At 42.1% G+C, this 19,612-nt stretch overlaps 1 protein-coding gene across 3 annotated transcripts in view; it reads right to left on the bottom strand.

The window, feature by feature from the left end:
- Positions 1–19,612, bottom strand: part of PKIG (protein kinase (cAMP-dependent, catalytic) inhibitor gamma) — a 55,760-nt gene that overhangs the window by 15,486 nt on the left and 20,662 nt on the right. For 2 of the 3 annotated variants that reach the window (XM_008591246.1, XM_008591245.1), the window contains exon 2: positions 18,909–18,978. The exons of the other annotated variant lie outside the window; for it this stretch is intronic. The gene's annotated coding sequence lies outside the window, so the exon portion shown is untranslated. The remainder of the gene's footprint in view (positions 1–18,908; positions 18,979–19,612) is intronic. 3 annotated transcript variants of the gene reach the window in all.

Raw genomic sequence — 19,612 nt, 5'->3', positions numbered from 1 at the left:
GCTTCCTCTCACCATGTGATCTGCTTGTACCCGCCAGCTGCCTGCCACTTTCCACCATGAGTAGAAGCAGCCTGAGGCCCATGCCAGATAAAGCTGTCCCAGAATTGTAAGCCAAATACACCTCTGTTCTTTATACATTACCCAGTCTCAGGTATTTCTGTTATAGCAACACAAAACGGACTAACACAGGGTTCTAACTTCGGGTCCGGAGCTCTTTCTCCCACACCACACTGTCCCTCTCAGAAGTACCCAGTAATATTTCAAATCTCTGAGAAGGGATGCCTGATGTGGTAAATGGCATGTAGTGCAAACGTCCAGCCCAGCTTCCCTGTTTACTAGCTGGGAGACCTTGGACAACTCCCTTCACCTCAGCAACACAGGGATAACAGTAACACCTTTCAGCATATGGAGCTGCTGTGAAGACTCAATGAGACAACAATGCGTAAAGACACCATTAAGTTATGTGAAACCTAAGAGGCACACAATTAAACCATTCGTGGGGTAACTTAATAAAACTTTCCTCTTGACATTTAACTCCTGTGTTTTTTACTCCATGTTTAAAGGTACTATAGAAGGTCAAAACTTATACCTCCTTCTTTTGTGCTTTATGGTGCTGAGTGGAATACAAATTTCACAAAAGGGATGACCCTGGCTGGCATGTTTACTGTTATATCCGAAAGGCCTAGCACATAGCTGAAGCTCAATGAATATTTGATGAGTAAGTGAATGGAAGATGTTCTAGATTTCAGTGCAGAAAGAGCAAAGGATGTGCAGCCCTGCATCATACCAGTGGCTGAAGGTCTGGCTCAACCCCCATGCAGTAGGGTGACCCCCAACGAGTCCCTTCCTCTCTCTCAGCTTACTTTTTCCTCATCTTAATAATGAAAGTTGAAATATGATCTCTAAGTCTCTTTCAGTCCTGACATTTCATTCATTCATTCAATATTTACCAATCAACTTCTATATACTAGACACTGTGCCAGGTGTGGCATATACACTGGAGACTAAAAAAGACATTTACAATCTGATGAGAAAAAAAGTAAGTGAATCTATCATCACAGATTATGATATTTGCTATAGAAGAAGAGGAGAGGATTCTGTGAGTGTGGATAGTTCAGTAAAAGGTTGTATAATCAGGAAAGACCTCCTTGAGGAGGTGATGTTAAGCTGAAATCTACAGAAAAGTTGGATAGAGAGTGATCTGTACAGAGACAACAGGCAATCTGATTCTAACAGCAATCTCCAATCCTATCTCAGCTTGAGTGCTATGGGGTGCTAGAGAATGAAGCTCTTTCTCTCTTCCTCATCCTCAGGATGTTCTGGTGCCTTTGTGGGATCTGGATGCTTATAGAGCATTTGACTGACCTTGAGTGCCCAGGACAGAAGGGAAAAACTCTTGTACTCTGTCCCTAGACCTTTCAGGGCCTTGGGGTCAGAGGCTGTGGTGCATGCAGGTGCTTGCTCTGGGCTCTGTCAGGTTTCCCCACAGGAAGCTGCTTCTCCCTCGGGTTTTGAATACTCTCCCCAGCTTTGTAAACTGAAGAGGCCCTGGACGCTGCCAAGAACTACATGGTCTGTTCCAAGTCTGTAGCTATTAGTCTCATCGTTCAGGCAGATCCCACTACAGTTGCAAATTGTTTTCCAAATATACTAGAAAGGTCATTTCCTGTTTTTTTTTTTTTTTTTCTTTTTCAAAAATTCAATATTTGCAGAGACCATACAAAAAGCAAACAGATACAAAGCACAGAAGTGGGACTTGGTCCTAGGGGAGAGGCCTACTGGGGGTGGGCAAAATGTTCTATAAAGCTTCTCTGAGGGAAGAAAGAGCTGTGGGAACTTGATGGAAATACCAGGGCCTAATGATTGAATTGGCATTCCTCAAATTCAAAGGGCAGTGGCTTCTCTCTGTAATGGGAAGCCAGAACCAGACAGGCACTGAGGCAAGCAGAAAAGTCAGGGCCCCAAATTGGACACATTCTGAGACACTGGGAAAGGCAGGGCTGCTGGTTCTAGCCATATAGGGCCTGCCAGGGCTGACAATGAAACTCCATCTAATGCCTTAGGGGCATATCCAGCACAGGGTCACCAGGGAGGAGCCTGCCTCCTGCCAGGGCACTGACTGCTGCCCATTTAGAGAGCACCTCTGGGTGAAGCATTGTTTGGAGGCAGACAGGCCGGGTCTTGGCCTCTGCACCTAGAAGACCCAGAACCACGCAGGCCCAAGTGCAGGCAATAGTGAGACTTGCTTTGGGAGGTGGCTTGGTGAGGAGGGAAGGGAAGGGTGCTGGAGCCAGACAAGGTTCTCAGTGAGTCCCACATCGCCAGGCCCCATGGACACCTTTCTGTTCTCCTCTTCTCATTCCTTTTTGGACCACTCTCCGTGCGGGGCTTCCAGACACCACACCCTCTGGGCCTCCCTCCTACCTCTCTGGCCATTCCACAAAGGCACCTCCTCCTGCTGTGACCTTTATATTAGAGACACCCCCCGCCCCAGACCCCAGTCCTTCTCTATTTGCTCCCTGGGAGTTCTTCCCTTTCCTTTAAATAATATAAGTTGGTGACCTCCCAAAAGCCCCAAGCCTCTCTTAAGAGCTCTAGATTTGTGAATTTAACTGCCTACTTAGCGTATCATTCTGCTGTCTCCCCAGCCGGCTCCTCTCCAGCCTTCCCCGGCTCAGTGCAGGCACTACCATCCACCCAGGCTGCTCAAGCTAGAAAGCCGGAGCCAGGCTTGATCCTCCTCCTCCTTAACCACCCACGTACAATTCGTCACCAGGTCCTGTCATTTCTACTTGCAAAACAAGAGCTTGAATCTGCCCACCTCTCTCCTCCACATGCACCCGCTGGGCTCTGCTGTTCCTCCCCTGGGCCCATGGTGGAGTCCCTCCCTGCAGTCCTGCTTCCCTCTCACCCCGGCCTGTCTATTTTCTACACAGCAGCCAGAGTGATGTTCTCAAAACAGATACTGAGTCGTGTGATTCTCCTGCTTCATTCACCTTTGATGCTTCTCTATTCCATATCCAGGGAAATCCAAACTTCTGACCCCAGCCTGAAGTCCTACAGTGATCTGTCCCTGCCTTCCTCTGCAACCTTTCATCTCATTTCCACTCTCTTTTTGCTCTGGCCACACTGGCCTCTCTTTAATTCCTCAAACCTAATTTAATTCCTGACCTCAAGGCCTTTACTAGACTGTTCCCTCTGCCTGCAACATTCTCTGTGAGGGTTCGGATCCCACATACAGACCGGCCGCTCACTGGCTGAGCGAGGTGCGGGGGCAACACCGAGGGTTGCGATCCCGTTGCCGGTCCCGGTCTGGTACGGGCGCGACACTGAGGGTTGCGATCCGTTGCCGGTCACAAAAAAAGAGACAAAAAGGTGGTTGTGGGGATTAATCACAGACAGCATTTATGGAGTCCTAACTGCATGCCAGACTGTGCTAAGCATCTTAGAGGCATCATCTCATTTAATTTTATAGCAACTCTATGAAATAGAAAGTATCATTATCCTATTTTACAGAAGAGGCAGTTGAGGCTCAGAGAGGTTAAGTAGCTTGCTCAAGGCCCTATACCCAATGAGTGGGGAGCAGGACTGAGCCTGCACTACTAAGCTATAGAGCATGGGAATGAATTAGCATCATGCCTGACATATAGTAAGGGTTTGTTAAGAAGTGCCCATTCCCTTATTTCTCCCCTGTTCCCAGCCTCATAATAAGGCACTTCTGAAGAGGAAAAGCAAGAAAGCAAGAAAGACTCGAGAAAACATTCTACAATGTTGGCTAAAATATATGCACAGATGCATTTTATCCATGCCTAGGCAAAATTGTTTTGGATTTTCAGCTGGAGGTAAAAATCTTCAGAATCTTTTCAGTGATGTTGGGTTGACTCTGAATTCTGCCACCAAATTCTACTTTTTGGTATCTAACTTCACAGCAATAGTAAAAAAAAATTATTTTAGGGTACAAATTTTAAAACTCCTGTCCCCTTGGCATCTATATCCTATATCCCACCCTTTGGCAGGGCTGTGTTACTACTACATGTGGGGCTGGAGATGGGGATTAGAACTGTGACACAAACTCTCCTCAATCTGTGAAAGTCTGTGCTTCTATGGAGGTCTTTAGAAAGAAAAAGAATTGTCTAGATTGATTACTGCTTGATGGCCAGGCATGCTGGGTCTCCCCAGGCCTCCTACTGTTCATGCATTATCTATACTTGCTGAGGGCTCCAAAGCAAGGTTCCCAGAGAGTGGCAGTCTCCATACTACTGTGCAGGGAGTGGCAGGAAGGAAAGTGAGATCACTTCCAAGCAGGCCTGCCAAAGGTCCAGAGCTCTAGATCTGCTGATGCTAGGCTGGGCACCTCTGAGCAACGTTGTTCCCCTCTCAAACCTCAGGGGTCTCGAGTGTGGAATGAAGGTGCAAACAGAACATCTCTGTGGTGGCTTTGAAACATGTCTGCAAATTCTTTGAGTTGGAGTCAAATTTGAATCCCCTTGAATGAGCTGGTCTTTGTGACTAACTTCTAACAAATAGAATGCAACATAAGCGACGCTGTGTGACTTCCAAGATGAGGTTAGAAGGGACTATACAGCTTCGATCTGGATCTCTCTGAGGACACTTGACTTTGGAGCTCTGAGCTACATGGAGGAAGCCCAGACTAGCCATGTGAAGTGACCACACGGAGAGGTCCTGAGATGACATGGAGAGAGATGCAGCCGGACAGCCTGTAGCTGTGCTGGCCCTAGCTGCTCCAGCTCCAGTCACTATCTAACTGCAATTGTATGAGAGATCCATGCCAGAACTGCCCAGCCAAGCTGTTCCCAAATTCCTGACCCACAGAAACCATAAGCTGTTGTTTTAAACCACTAAGTATTGTGGTGATATGTTATGCAGCAATGGATAACCAGAACAATCTCTAATGTTACTTCCAGTTCTGGGGTTCCTCTCCAGTTCCTCTAGAATTCTATAAAAAGCATCCCCCCAAAACACTGTAGAGAATGAAAAAAGCAAGATATTATCTCTAAAATATTAATTTATTCAACAACATTTTACTTATCACTTAATATGTACCAGGCTTGAAACAAGACGCCATGGATACAAAAACAATAAGACATCATTGTGCCCCTGAGGGAAGTTCATGGTCTAGTTAGGGAGATCAACTCACAAACCCATAATTCTTAACCAGTGGTGGTGGGGCAGACATACCAGAATTACCAGAATCACTGGGAGACAGTTTCAAACTATACCCCTCACTTCCCCCAGGGATTCTAATAATGACAGGTGGGGAGCCAGGGGATGTGCTCTCTAGCTGATAATCACTGCCCTCGTCAGGTCCCTCTGTTACTAATGGGAGGGGCATCATAGCCTGCACACACGATGAGAGAGAATTTAGGGACCACTTCTGCACAGGCATACCTTGGAGATATTATGGGATCGGTTCCAGAGCACTGCAATTAAGCAAATATTGCAATAAAGTGAGTCACACAAATTTTTTGGCTTCCCAGTGCATGTAAAAGCTATGTTTACACTATATTGTACTCTATTAAAGTGTGCAATAACTTTATGTCTAAAAAAGTGTACATACCTTAATTAAAAAATAATTTATTGCTCAAAAATGCTAATAAATCATCTGAGCCTTCAGTGAGTAGTAATCTTTTCGCTCTTGGACCATCTTGCCTCATGCCAATGGCTGCTAACTGATCAGGGTGGTGGCTGCTGAAGGATGGGGTGGCTGTGGCAATTTCTTAAAATAAGATAATGAAGATGGCTACATTGATTGACTCTTCCTTTCACAAAAGATTTCTCTGTAGCATGTGATGCTGTTTGACAGCATTTTAAAAAAATTGAAATATAGTTGATTGTACAGATCCGTGGGGTGCAGAGTTGAATATCAACACCTGTGTTTGACAGCATTTTACCCACAGTGGAACTTCTTTCAAAACTGGAGACAATCCTCTCAAATCCTACTGCTGCTTTATCAACCAAGTTTATGTAGTATTCTAAATCCTTTGTTGTCATTTCGAAATGTTCACCAGGAGTAGGTTCTCAAAAATCACTTTCTTTGCTCATCCATAAGAAGCAACTTGTCATCCATTAAAGTTTTATCATGAGATTACAGCAGTTCAGTCCCATCTTCAGGCTCCAGTTCTAATTCCAGTTCTCTCTTTAAACCCCTTAAAGTCATCCATGAGGGATGGAATAAACTTCTTCCAAACTCTTGTTAATGTTGGTATTTTGACCTTCTCCCATGAATCATGAATGTTCTTAATGGCATCTAGAATGGTGAATCCTTTCCAGAAGGATTCAATTTACTTTGCTCAGATCCATCAGAGGAATCACTGTCTATGGAAGCCATACCCTTACAAAATGTATTTCTTAAATAATGACTTGAAAATTGAAATTACTCCTTAATTCATGGGCTGCAGAATGGATGTGTTAGCAGGCATAATAACATTAACCTCCTGTACATCTCCACAGAGCTCTTGGGTGACTAGGTGCATTGTCAGTGAGCAGTGACATTTTAAAAGGAATCTTTTTTCCTCAGCAGTAGGTCTCAACAGTGGGCTTAAAATATTCAGTAAGCAATGCTGTAAACACATGTGCTGTCATCAGGCTTTGTCGTACCATTTATAGAGTCCCGGCAAAGTAGATTTAGCATAATTCTCAAGGGCCCTAGGATTTTCAGAACAGTAAATAAATACTGGCTTCAACTTAAAGTCGCCAGTTGCATTAGCCCCTGACAAAAGAGTGAGCCTGACCTTTGAAGCTTTGAAGCCAGGTATTGACTTCTCCTCTCTAGCTATGAAAGTCTTAGATAACATCTTTTTTCAGTAGAAGGCTATTTCATCTACATTAAAAATCTGTTGTTTAGTCTATGTTGGTTTATGTTGTTCAGTTAATGTTGGTATTTTATATCAATTATCTATCTTAGCTTGATCTTCTGGATAACTTCCTGCTTCACCTTGCACTTTTATGTTATGAAGATGGCTTCTTTCCTTAAATCTGTCAACCAACCTCTGCTAGCTTCCAACTTTTCTTCTACAGCTTCCTCACATCTCTCAGCCTTCACAGAATTGAAGAGTTAGGGCTTTGCTCTGGATAAGGCTTTGGCTTAAGGGAATGTTGTGGCTGGTTTGATCTTCTATGCAGACCACTAAAACATTCTTCGGATCAGCAATAAGGTTGTTTCATTTCCTTCTCATTTGTGCGCTCACTGGAGTAGCATTTTTAATTTCCTTTAAGAAATTTTCCTTCACATTCACAACTTGGCTAACTGGCACAAGAGGACTTGCTTTTGGCCTATGTCGGTTTTTGACATGCCTTCCTCACTGAGCTTAATTATTTCTAGCTTTTGATTTAGAGTGAGATACATGTGACTCTTCCTTTCACTTGAATACTTAGAGGCCATTATGGGGTTTTTCATTGGCCTAATTTCAATATTCTTGTGTCTCAGGGAATAAGGAGGCCCAAGGAGAGGGAGAGAGACAGGGAACGTCCAAATGGTGGAACACTCAGAACACACACATTTATTGATGAAGTTTGCCATCTTACATGGGTGCGATTTGTGGTGCCCCAAAACAATTACAATAGTAACATCAAAGATCGGTGATCACAGATCACCATAACAGATATGATGATAAGGAAAAAGTTTGAAATATTGTGAGAATTAGCAAAACGTAACACAGAGATAGGATGTGAGCACGTGCTGTTGGGAAAAAGGTGCTGACAGACTTGCTCAACACAGGGTTGCCACAAACCTCCAATTTGTAAAAAACACAACATCTGTGAAGTGCAATTAAGCGAAGCACAATAAAACAGGGTATGCCTGTATATAAATCTCTTAAAACATTTAAAAAGCTTGGTAGTTAAGAGCTATGGCAAAAAGATGTACACGGCATTGTGGAGGCTCAGGAGTACGGTCAGTTATAGACAGTCACTCATTTTAAGGAAGGTACTCCTTCACACCCCTCCCTTCCTTTATATTTTACCTTTACATTTATTGTTTTATCAGGCACTGAGGATTCAGCAATAAACAAAACAGATTCTGTACACACATTCCAGTGGAGTGACTCATACTAACAAACACGGAGTAACTGCCACAAGGCAGAAGTGCTGTGGAGAAAACTAAAGCAGTGCAAGACAGGGGAATGAAATTTTCTACAGAAAGGAAAGGGAGCCCCTCTGATTGAGGTGATGCTGGTGCAGAGACCTGAAGGAGCCAGGCAAATACCTGGGCTAAGTGTGCCAGGTGAGGAGTAGCATGCCAGATGCAGGGCCCGCCTGGCTTCCAGAAAGATTAACAAGAAGGTGGTGGGGCTCGGGAGCAGTGAGCAGGGAGAGAATAAGAAGACTGACTGTGACTGGGGACTTCTAGTGTCTTAGAGGGCAAGAGCAGATTTTGAATTTTGCTCAGATTTGGATTTTATCCTTTCACTGGCATTTCTAATTCAACACTGTATTGTTTCCCTTCCATGCTAATTTCCAGAGGCTTCTCCCTAGTGTATGGTGAGCATAGCCTTGGAGGCGGTGAGGGATTCTCTTCACACATGGCTCAAAGGCTCAGACACTGCGTGCCCCAGGCAGTGCCCGCAAGGATCGGGGCCCTCCTGTCTCAAGCTGAAGAAGAAAGGTAGTTCTCTCTCCATTTTTCCTGCCTCCAGACAGAAGAAGGATTCAGGATCCAGAAACCACCACATAGGAAAATACTAATTAAACAACGCCCTCTCTTGGAACCTGGGAAAGCAACATGTTCACAAGCCAGACACCATCACTACTTGAGCACAGTGTAGATGTCACCTGTACCTTTGGCTCACATTAACACAGTTTACATGAGATTCCCAAGCCTTGGTTCAGTATTCCAGCCTTCCACCGGGTACCAAGTCTTCATGGGACTGCCAGTCCCCAGCCCACATGTCCTGTGTAACTCTCAGTGGCCTGGGGCAGAGACCTCTGAGCCTGAGTGTCTCTTCCCCTTCCCTGACCCACCAAAAGAGATAGGGTCTCCCCATTTGCCACCTGCAGCACCTTGACTTCTCCTTCCTAGTAATCACTGCACTTGTAATTCATTAAACAGTCAGTTATTCAACAAATACATATTGCAGTCTCCTGTGAGCCAGGTGCAATGCAGGTGCTGATACATTTGTCACTATGTGTCTTCCCGACTGGTTTCAAGGGGTAGGTATCCTGACTTTCTTGTTTGTCCCTATATCCCCAGCATACAGCACAGTTCCTGACACATAGGAAATACTCAATAGATACATGCATATGAATGAATTAATAAACCAACCAACCAACCAACAAAATAAGAACTTAAGATCATATGCACCCTGAAGCCAGTGATTAAAATAACCATCTGATGGGACCAGGGAGGGAGCGGAGGGTGGGGAGAGATTGGATAAGGGGCATATAGAATAACTATGATTTGTAATAATGTATATACTAATAACATTGATTTGATCAACATATGTCAATGTTGAACCCCCAAAATATGTATAATCAATTATGATTCAATTAAAAAAAATCTGAGTCCTGGTTTCTTACTGAATTAACAACAATGGTAACAGTCAAATAAAATAAAAATCAATTTAAAATTAAAACTGTTATTTAAAATTTAATAAAATGGCTACTATTTAATATGGGGTGTATATACTATGCTCAAACATGACTAAAAATGCTTTCCATGTATCATCTTATTTAAGCTTCACAGTAGCCCTATAATTAGATGCCTTTTACTCATAGGAGTACTGAAGCCTGGATTCAAACCCAGGACTCGCTGGTTCCTAGGCCCAAGGCCTAAAAGGTAGTGCCTCTCTTTGGCTCAAGGAATCAGAGGATATGGAAGCCCTAGGGTGAGCTTAAAGGGGATGAAGTGGCAGAAGGGGACTGATACAGTTTGGATATGTTGCCCTCCCAAAGCTCACGTTGAAATCTGATCCCCAATGTGGCAGTATTGGGAGCTGTTTGGGTTACGGAGGGTGGATTCCTCATGAATAGATTAATGTTGGGGGGGCAGATGGTGAACGAGTTCTTCTATTAGTTCTGTTAGAGCTCATTGTTTAAAGGACCCTGGCATCTCCTCCTTCCCTCCCTCCCTCTCTTTCTCCTTCTCTCTCCTGCCCTCTCTCTGTCTCTCTCTCTCTCCCCACCTCTCGCCATGTGATCTCCTTGCACTTGCTGGCCCTGCCATTTTCCACCCTGAGTAGAAGCAGCCTTAGGTGCCCGCACCAGATGCAGCTGTCCCAGAATTGTGAGCCAAATGAACTCTTTTTCTTTGTAAATTACCCAATCTCAGGTATTCTGTTATAGCAACACAAAACTGGACTAATAATTTCTAGGAGAAGAAAGAGATGTTCTCCTTTGTCTTCATTTACACCCGCCTGTCTCCACCTAGTCATCTAACTTGCTAGAGATATGCTCTAGCATTGAGAATTACAGAATGTTTCTTCATTCCTTCAATCATTCTTCCAACATGTACTAAGCATGTATTTGTTTTCAGCAATGACCCCGAATGCACCTATAGAGGCACTGCATTTTTTAATCCTCAAAATGAAGAGCCAAGGGCTCAGAAAAGTGGTATAGGTTACCCAAGGTCCTCCAATCAGTTAATGACTGAAGTAGGACCTAAATCTGTGTTTCCTCATTCCTGATTCAATGCACATTCTTTAGGATGGTGCATTCTGGTGATGATGCCCCGATATGGATGATATTGCATCTGCTCCATCCACATCAGAGAACTCTCCTATTACTAAACTCTCTGCCTCTCTGGCTTCTCTCAGCTCAAATGGCTATCCTCACCTGGGTCAAATAAGGCCACACGCTTTAATAACTGAGATGACAAGCTTTCAGAGTGATTCACTGAGCACCTAACACTGTGCCTGGTGCATAGTTTCTAATAAATGTTTTCTAAATAATGAATGAATTAATGAGTCAAGAGAAACGTACGATGGATCTGCTAACATGAAACAGTTAAGCGAACACAGTTATATGCCCTGCACTGGATACATGACAGGATCTTCTGCCTGCTGTCTCCTGAAACTCAAAGAGTGACAGTATCTCCTCGAATGACCTTCACATTGACAACTACAGAAAGACAGAGAGCAAAAACAGCCAGGGATTCGGATGACAGAAAGAAGATCCTGTGCTGAACTACCACTGGTTCTGATTCCAATGAGAAAAGAGGTCCTATGAAACCATCATCATTCTACAGTCGCTCACTGAGAAGAGCCTGCTTGACAGGAGACGCTGACAAGTCGAAATTACTCAGAAAAAAGCTTGCCTCCTGCCTATGTTAACCCCAAATTCAGGCCTATCAGAGACATGCTTGTAGCTTCTTAGCTAATAAAGCCATTTATAAAATGCATTAGAGTCAAGTTGCATTTGTCTAAGTATCCCTCAGGGAGTGACACACTTCAGAGCATCAAGATTCTCCAATTGTGCCTCTTTGAAGTATCAAAATCTTACGGGGGGGGAGACAGAAAGTAGATTAGTAGTTGCCTAGGACTGGGCGGGTGGAGGGTTAGGAGGGTGATGGCTAAAGGATGTGGGGTTTCTTTCTGGGTAATGTTCTAAAATTGATTGTGGTTATAGTTGTATAACTCTGAATATACTGAAGGCCATTGAGTTGTACACTTTGAATGGGTGAACTGCATGGTATGTGAATTGTGTCAATAAATCTGTTTTAAAAAACCCTTATCTGAATTATAATAGAGAGGAATTCTCCTCATATATTGCACTAACAAATTAGTGTATTACCCACTAATCTTTTCTTCATGATTTAAGATCACTATGAATATAGTGTTCATATCAGCTGTAACACAGCAATGTTCTCAAGTATCACAATATACAAGGGTGTCTGCCCTGCATGGAACTGCCCCATATTTTTCTTGCTTTCTTTATTTTTTTTTTTTATAAAAGAACCCTTTACTTTCATCTTAAAGCTTGGTGGCTAAGCTCACGTGCTTTATTCATACACCACTCACTGACTTAATGGCTATGTGTTCTCTGACAAGTTAATCAAGCTCTCCGTGCCTGTTTCTCCATATGTAAAATAATAGTATTAGCCTCACTGGGGTGTTGGGAGGATTAAATAAGATAACATGTATTAAGCATTTAATGCTGTTCTTGTAGTGGTAAGTTAGACTAGATTTTAGCTCTCGACACTATTCTCACTGTCGTCCGTGTATCTGCCTATAGCAGCCCCTCTGCACTATGGACTCAGAAACCAGAAAACTCTTTGGTGTTCAGTGCACTTGGTGTGTGTTCAGTGAGATAAAATGGGCTGAATGGTACAATTTCATGACTGGACTTTGGGATATCCCATGGGACAGCTGTGAACTTCAGCAATATTTGCTAATTTATCACAGATCACCCCTAAACAGAAACACCTAAAGGCTTGCTGTGGTCTCCTAAGATCCTGGCATTTGGGAGGCTGGTGCCCAAGGGGACACAGTAGCTTACAACACTTTGGGTTCTCTCTAGATGAGTGGTTTTTATACTTCAAAAGACACAGATGCATTTGAGAATCTGAGGAAAGCTATGGTAACTTTGCTCAGAAAAGTGTACATACATATTTATGTACGTGTGTGTATATATATATATATATATATATATATATATATATATGAGCGCACGCGTGTGCACGCACACACATTACAGAGGGCTCTTAACTCACTAACCCCTACCCATAAACCCCTGGTTAAAAACTCCAGCTCTAGACTTCACATAACCCCAGCATTCTTATGGTTTGGAGGCTCTGGACCTCAATGCTCCCACAGCAGTTGGAACAGAAGGCCATTTGGAGGCTTGTTATCTTAAACCGGCCTTAGCCAGAAAAACAGTCCTGGGAGCTGGCTGCTGTGTCCTAGCCATGGCAAACATCTGCATCCAGGGGATTCCCAGGGGCCCTCAGTCAGAACAGCACATAGGCCTGGTGGCTCGGGGAAGCTACTGTAGTACAAGGCCCAGAAGCCTTGCTGATAAGCAGCCAGGGAGTTCCAATCTCAAGGCGGCATCTCTCCAGATGAGATCACTGCTCTGCCAACAGAGAAGAGGAGTCTTAGGAGAGGTGCCGGAGACAGGGAAGGCCATAAGAAGAAATTCAAAGAGCTGAAAATCCCCCAAATTTGTGGGACTTTTCTGGGACTAGGACTTGGAGAGAGAAATAAAGGCTGGAGATTCTGACCCAATTGCAAAGAATTTCATCTTTGAAACTTTGAAAGAGGTAGGAGGAGTGGTGATGGGGAAGGCTGGTCAACTATGGATCACACACTTTGAATCGTGGCTCCACCATTAGCTGTGTGATGCTGAACGAATCATCTAACATCTCTGAGCCTCAGTTTCTTCATTTGTAAAACAGAAATACCAATCCCCAACTCTTAGGGTTGTAGTGAGATTAAAGACAATATATGGGTAATTTTTTTGAGTCCTTTCTTCCTAAAAACCTGAAGAGGTAAGAAAGGGGTGAGTACAGGATGATAGTTGAGAGCTCCATCTATTCTCAGACGTGACTTGGGTTCAAATCCCAGCTTCATGGCTTAGGCAAGACTCCTAACCTCTCTGAAGCTCTTCATCTGTGAAATGGGGACAATAAAACTTTCCTTGCAAGGTTACATTAGGATTAGAAATAATGAATATATAATGCCTGGCTCAGATGATGAAATGCTCAGTAAAATGTGAGCTATTATTGGAAAAGTGAAGCTAAAATTCAAGAAGTAGTTTAAGTGTAGTTGAAAAAATAAAAGATGTGAAGCTAAAAAAAAAAAGCTGGAATGAAATCTTGGCTTTGCCATTTTCTAACTTCTGTATATTGGCCAAATGATATAATTTCGAAGAGCTTCAGTATCCTCCTCAGTAAAACATGGATAATAGGAGCTACTTAAGTAGACACTGGATGTAAAAGTTTAGCCCAGTGCTTGGCACAAGACCACTCATTTATATGTTAAAAACCATATTACTTGGGCTGATACAACAGCTCAAGGTTTGAGTGATGGCTTCCAGTGAACTGGGCAGATTTTTTTTTTTTTTTTTTTTTTTTTTTTTTTTTTTTTTTTTTTTTTTTTTTTTTTTTTTTTTTTTTTTTTTTTTCAGACTTACTGAGGTATTATTGATGAATTAAAATTGTATATATTCAAGATCTACAACGTGATGTTTTGATATATGTGAACACTGTGAAATGATTACCACAATTAAGCTAATTAACCTATCCATCACCTTACATAGTTGCCTTTTTGTGTGTGTGGTGAAAATACTGAAGATCAACTCTCTTAGCAAATTTCAAATATATAATACATTATTATCAACTATATTTACCATGCTATACGTTAGGTCTCCAGAATTTATTCATCTTATAATTAATTGCAAGTTTGTACCTTGTGACCAACATCTCCCCATTTCCCCAATTCCTTGATCCCTGGTAACTACACTCTTACTCTTTGTTTCTATGAATTTGACTTTTTTAAGATTCCACATATATGTGAGATCATGCACTATTGTCTTTCTGTACCTTGCTTATTTCACTCAGCATAATGTCTTTCAGATTCATACGTCTTGTTGCAAATAGCAGGATTTCCTTTTTTAAGGCTGAATAATATTCCATTGTGTGTGAAAACATAGAATTAAAAGATGAATCTTTTCATGAACTTTTGGAAGTACCCTCGCATACACATACACACACAGCCCTGTGTGTATATCTCTCTCTCACATTTTCCTTATACATTCATTCATCAATTAACAAAAAGGTTGTTGTTTCCATATCTTCACTATTGTGAATAATGCTGCAATGAACATGGGAGTGGACACAGCCCTGTGTGTATATCTCTCTCTCACATTTTCCTTATACATTCATTCATCAATTAACGAAAAGGTTGTTGTTTCCATATCTTCACTATTGTGAATAATGCTGCAATGAACATGGGAGTGCAGATATCTCTTCAGGATAGTGATTTTATTTCCTTTGAATATATACTCAGAAGTGGGATTGCTGGATCACACGGTAGTTCTATTTGTAATTTTTGAGGAACCTCCATACTGTTTTACATAATGGCTATACCAATTTACGTTCCCACCAACAATGTATAAGGTTCCCATTCTCTACATTCTTGCCAATACATATTTTTTGACTTTTTTATAATAGCTATTTTAATAGGTGTAAGGGGTTATCTCACTGTGGTTTTCATTTGAATTTCTCTGATGACTAGTGATGTTGAACACTTTTTCATAAACCTGTTGGCCATTTGTATGACTTTCTTGGAAAAATATCTGTTCATAGTCTTTGCCATTTTTTAATCAGGTTACCTGCTTTTTTTTTTTTTTTTGCTAATAAATTGTATGAGTTTCTATATATTTTAGGTATTAAGTCCTTCTTGAATATATGGCTGGCAAACATTTTCTCCCATTGTTTGGGCTGCCTTTTCATTTTGCTCATTATTTCTCTGCTGTGGAGAAACTTTTTAGTTTGATGTAGTCTCACTTGTTTTATTTTGCTTTTACTGCCTGTGCTTTTGGTGTCATATCCAAAAAGTCAGTGCCAAGATCAATGTCATGGAGCTTTTCCTGTATGTTTTCGAGTTTTACAGTTCCAGGTCTTACATTTAAATCTTTAATTCATTTTCAGTTGATTTTTGTGTATGGAGTAAGATATATATCCAATTTCATTTATTTTGCATGTGGATATCCAGTTTTCCTATTTATTGAAGAGACTATCTTTTTCCCATTGTGTATTCTTGGCACCCTTGTCAAATATAGTTAAGCGTACATGCACGGGTTTATTTCTGGGCTTTCTACTGTGTCCCATTGATCTATATGTCTGTTTTTATGCCAGCACCATACTGATTTTATTAATATAGCTTTACAATATAATTTGAAACCAGGTGGTATGATGCCTCCTCCATCTTTTTGCTCTTCTTGCTCAAGACTGCTTTAGTTATTTAGAGTCTTATGGTTCCATACGAATTTTAAGATTGTTTTTTCTATTTCTGTAAAATATGCCATTGGAATTTTGATAGGGATTGCATTAAAACTGTAGATCACTTTGGGTAGTATGGACATTTTGACAATATTGACTCTACTGGACAGATTCTTTAAATGGCCTGGCATGGGCACAGCTCAGACCTGAGCCTTAGAGATGTTGTTAGGCCAGGCAGGATTCTCACCTTCTACTCTCTCCACTTGCTTCACTGGATCCTCTCGAAGGAGTTTTCCTCATAACCAGGAGATGGGGAGCACCTTCAGCATCTGTGCCAGATCAGAGCAGGTGGCAGCCTCTTGTGAAAGGAAGTGCTTCCCCTGCATGTGTGGCCTGCCTTCCTTGCTGAGGTAAGAAGGAAAATAACTTGGGAGAAGAGCAGGCACACTCCTTGCTGCCAAGCAGTTTGCCCACATGGTGGGAAGGTAGCTGCCCTGTTTAATGCACTTAGAGAAAAGGACTGACTAAGGGGAAATACTGAATAGACATACTCATTCCAGGATTAAGTTCCAGATCATGTTTTAGTTGTCTGAGAGCTATGAACAGAATTTTCGAGGTATATTAAGAAAATAGAGGAGCTGTCCCTTGATGTTTCTGTTGCCTTGGCACTGTCTGAAAGGTCTGCAAAAGAAGCACCAGCAGAATGGCAAGCTCTATGCACAGTGGTCAGAGCGTGGGCTCTAGACTCCGGCTCTTAAACTTCTTCCTAATTGGGTAAGTAGTTTCATCTCTTTGAGCATCAGTTTTCTCATCTATAAAATGAGGATAATACATATGTACTACTTCATAACATTAAACTAAATGAGGTTAAGAAGAATGTAGGTGTTTACTGTAATGCTTGGCACATGGTTTAAAAAAACAGTAGCTGCAGAAGCTTTGCCCAGGTATTCTTTTGTCTGTGCATGTGCCCAAACACATACCTGGCTTCCAGTCAGTGATTGGTTCCTCCCCTCTGTAGGCTGACTATTATGGGCTGTAGGGCGAGAGATCTGTAAGACTGACCCCAAGGATAAGGCTTCCTTCTCGCCCTTATCACAGGGGAGAAGCTGCTGCTACAGGAGTCCCAGTATCCTCTTGAGGATTTCAACAAATCATTACATGGCAAACAAAGCAGAGAGATTTCTCTGGAAGCCCCAACTGGGCACGTAAAATTTCCATGGTGAGATAAGAATGCTGATGCTCACAGGTGTAAAGTGACTTGTTTAAGGTCACTTGTGCTCTTTGCTTTACACTGGATGTCTCTACCCACCCACCACCACCTCTTCTTTCCTCTCCAAAGAGACTAGCTGCTCTCAGGCTCCAGGCTCTGTCCTCTTGAAGGTCCAAGGAGAGGAGCAGCACAAGCACTGAGAAGAGAGGTGATGAGAGTAGACCAGGGAGAACACAAATTCCATGTGGTCCATTCTCCAAAATGGAGTTAGAAGGTCTCCTTCTTAAGCCTGACTCATACTTCTCCCCTGCTTAAAAACCCTCCAGTGATTTCCACTCAGAACATGTGGATAAAGCCCAGACTCTTTCATGGCCACCTCCAGACTCAATTCCAGCCACAGCTCCTCCTCCCCATTGTGTGCAGCCCCAGAAATCCTTTCAGGTCCTCAGGAGCACCGCGCCCTCTCCAGCCTCCAGGCAGCTCCCTAAGCCCATAGCCTCCTCTTGCTCACTTTTCTCCAGGTCATCTCCTGCACACCTTTCAAACCTCAGTAGCCTCGACCCACCAGCCCTCTGCACTTATTGCAGACAACTGTTACTTGTCTATTGACAACCAGATCCACAAGCTTCCTGAGGGCAAGGACTATGCCTGCCACTCTGCTCTGGTATTCAGTGTCCAGTTCATAGGACATACTCCATAAATACTCGCTGAATAAATATACAAATGAAAAGAACTTTTCCTGGCAGAGGCAGTAGTCTAGACTGAGCTGCACCAGACACAACTGCACTGTTCCCCATGTGGTGCTGGAGACAGAGAAAATAACTAGACTTTCTCCCTCCTCATGCAGCTTCCATTGTTCATGTAGTCCCTAGTTTATAGACAGAAGCACAATAGATTCAGCAAGCTCTTCAGAGAGAAGATTATGTCTCTAGGCTCTTTAGCACCCTTATGAAAATTCTACCTATGGAAAAGACCCAGGTGGGTGTAAGCCAACTTGACATATGGCCTTCAATTCTGATATCCTTAACAATTACATTCAGGAATGCCTAAGTAGGCAAGATCGTTTCCATGAACCCTGTACTCCCAACTTGACAATGCAAAGAAATTTACCAAATTTGCAGATAAACAGTAGTGTTTTAGAAGAAAAGCCAATTATCATGTTACCTTGGATTTTAAATTATTAACTTATGCCAGAAACATTTAGATATCATAAAACTATGAATGCTGACCCAAGGTGGCCATATTTCTAGGTAGGCCACTCATGCCCAGTGAATGGCAATTTGTTTCCAACTGGAAGAGACCTCCATTACCCCTCCTCACTAGACTACTAGGCCATGACCAACTCTTTGGGCTGTTTTTTGCTTGCTTTTGCTCCTCTATCACAGCATTAAAATGAAAATTCCCATAATGTGCCCTGCTGGTCTTTGTGAAAATAGTTTTACAACAACCATTTGGTGCAGAGAAATGTTGGCATCATACCCAAAGTTACTAATAGCTCCTGTGTATGATTCTATCTGCTTAAGTATATGGCTGAAGAAACCCATTCTCTCTTAAGCCACCAGAGGCAAATTGTCTTTCTTGTGCTATAAAGAAACTGTGCATAAATGGAAACATGACTGAAATTGCAGCATGATGTTACATAACTTCTGAAAAGAGCCATCCTTCCTTTTCTTCGTGGGACCAAAATTCCTCTCTAATTGCATCTGGAACTTATGTATTTTCTTTCTTCAAACAGAAATAAAGGTAATTAGGCAAAAGTTTGTGATGCTATGGTAGAGGGGTATGAACAGCATGACTACCCACCTGGTTTAATTTCTTTTTCCTGCTTGCATCTCTTCAAATTTTCCACTGTTGACTAATCAGTGTGGAAATTCTAAGGCACCAGGAAAAAAAAAAAAAATTAGAGCCAGACATACTCTGGGGTTGTAAACTGAAACAATCTTTCGGGAGGACAAGTTAACAATATTAAATGTGCACATCCTTTGGGTTAGCCAAATGTCCAGAATTTATACTATTAATAAATTCACATAAGAGGATATTCAGTGAAACATATTGGGTAGTAGCAAAAAAAGGGGGGGGGGCAGAAACAACTTAAATGTCTATTAATAGAGAAAGAGTTAAATTATGGTATATCAATACAATAAGAAACTATAAAGCTATTTCAAAGTATGAGGAACATTTTATTTTACTGACATGGAAAATATACATGTGTGATTGTTAAAAAGTATACTGCAAAATTGCATATATTATCACGTTTTTTTTTTTTTTAAGACCGGGGAAAGTTTGAAACATTTTATTTATTTATTTATTTAGTCCTTTTTGAGACCTGCCGCACCTGTGAGCACACCGGTCATCCCTATATAGGATCTGAACCCGCGGCGGGAGCGTTGCTGCGCTCCCAGCGCCGCACTCTCCCGAGTGTGCCATGGGCTCGGCCCTATATTATCGCTTTTTAATTAAAAACATGAACATGATTCTTTTTTTTTTTTTTTTTTTTTTTTTTTTTT

The sequence above is a fragment of the Galeopterus variegatus genome, unplaced genomic scaffold (assembly GCF_000696425.1).
Source record: "Galeopterus variegatus unplaced genomic scaffold, G_variegatus-3.0.2 Scaffold6784, whole genome shotgun sequence".
Lineage (NCBI taxonomy): Eukaryota > Metazoa > Chordata > Mammalia > Dermoptera > Cynocephalidae > Galeopterus > Galeopterus variegatus.
Note: the sequence above shows the minus strand (reverse complement) of the source record. Positions and strands in the feature narration are given on the sequence as shown.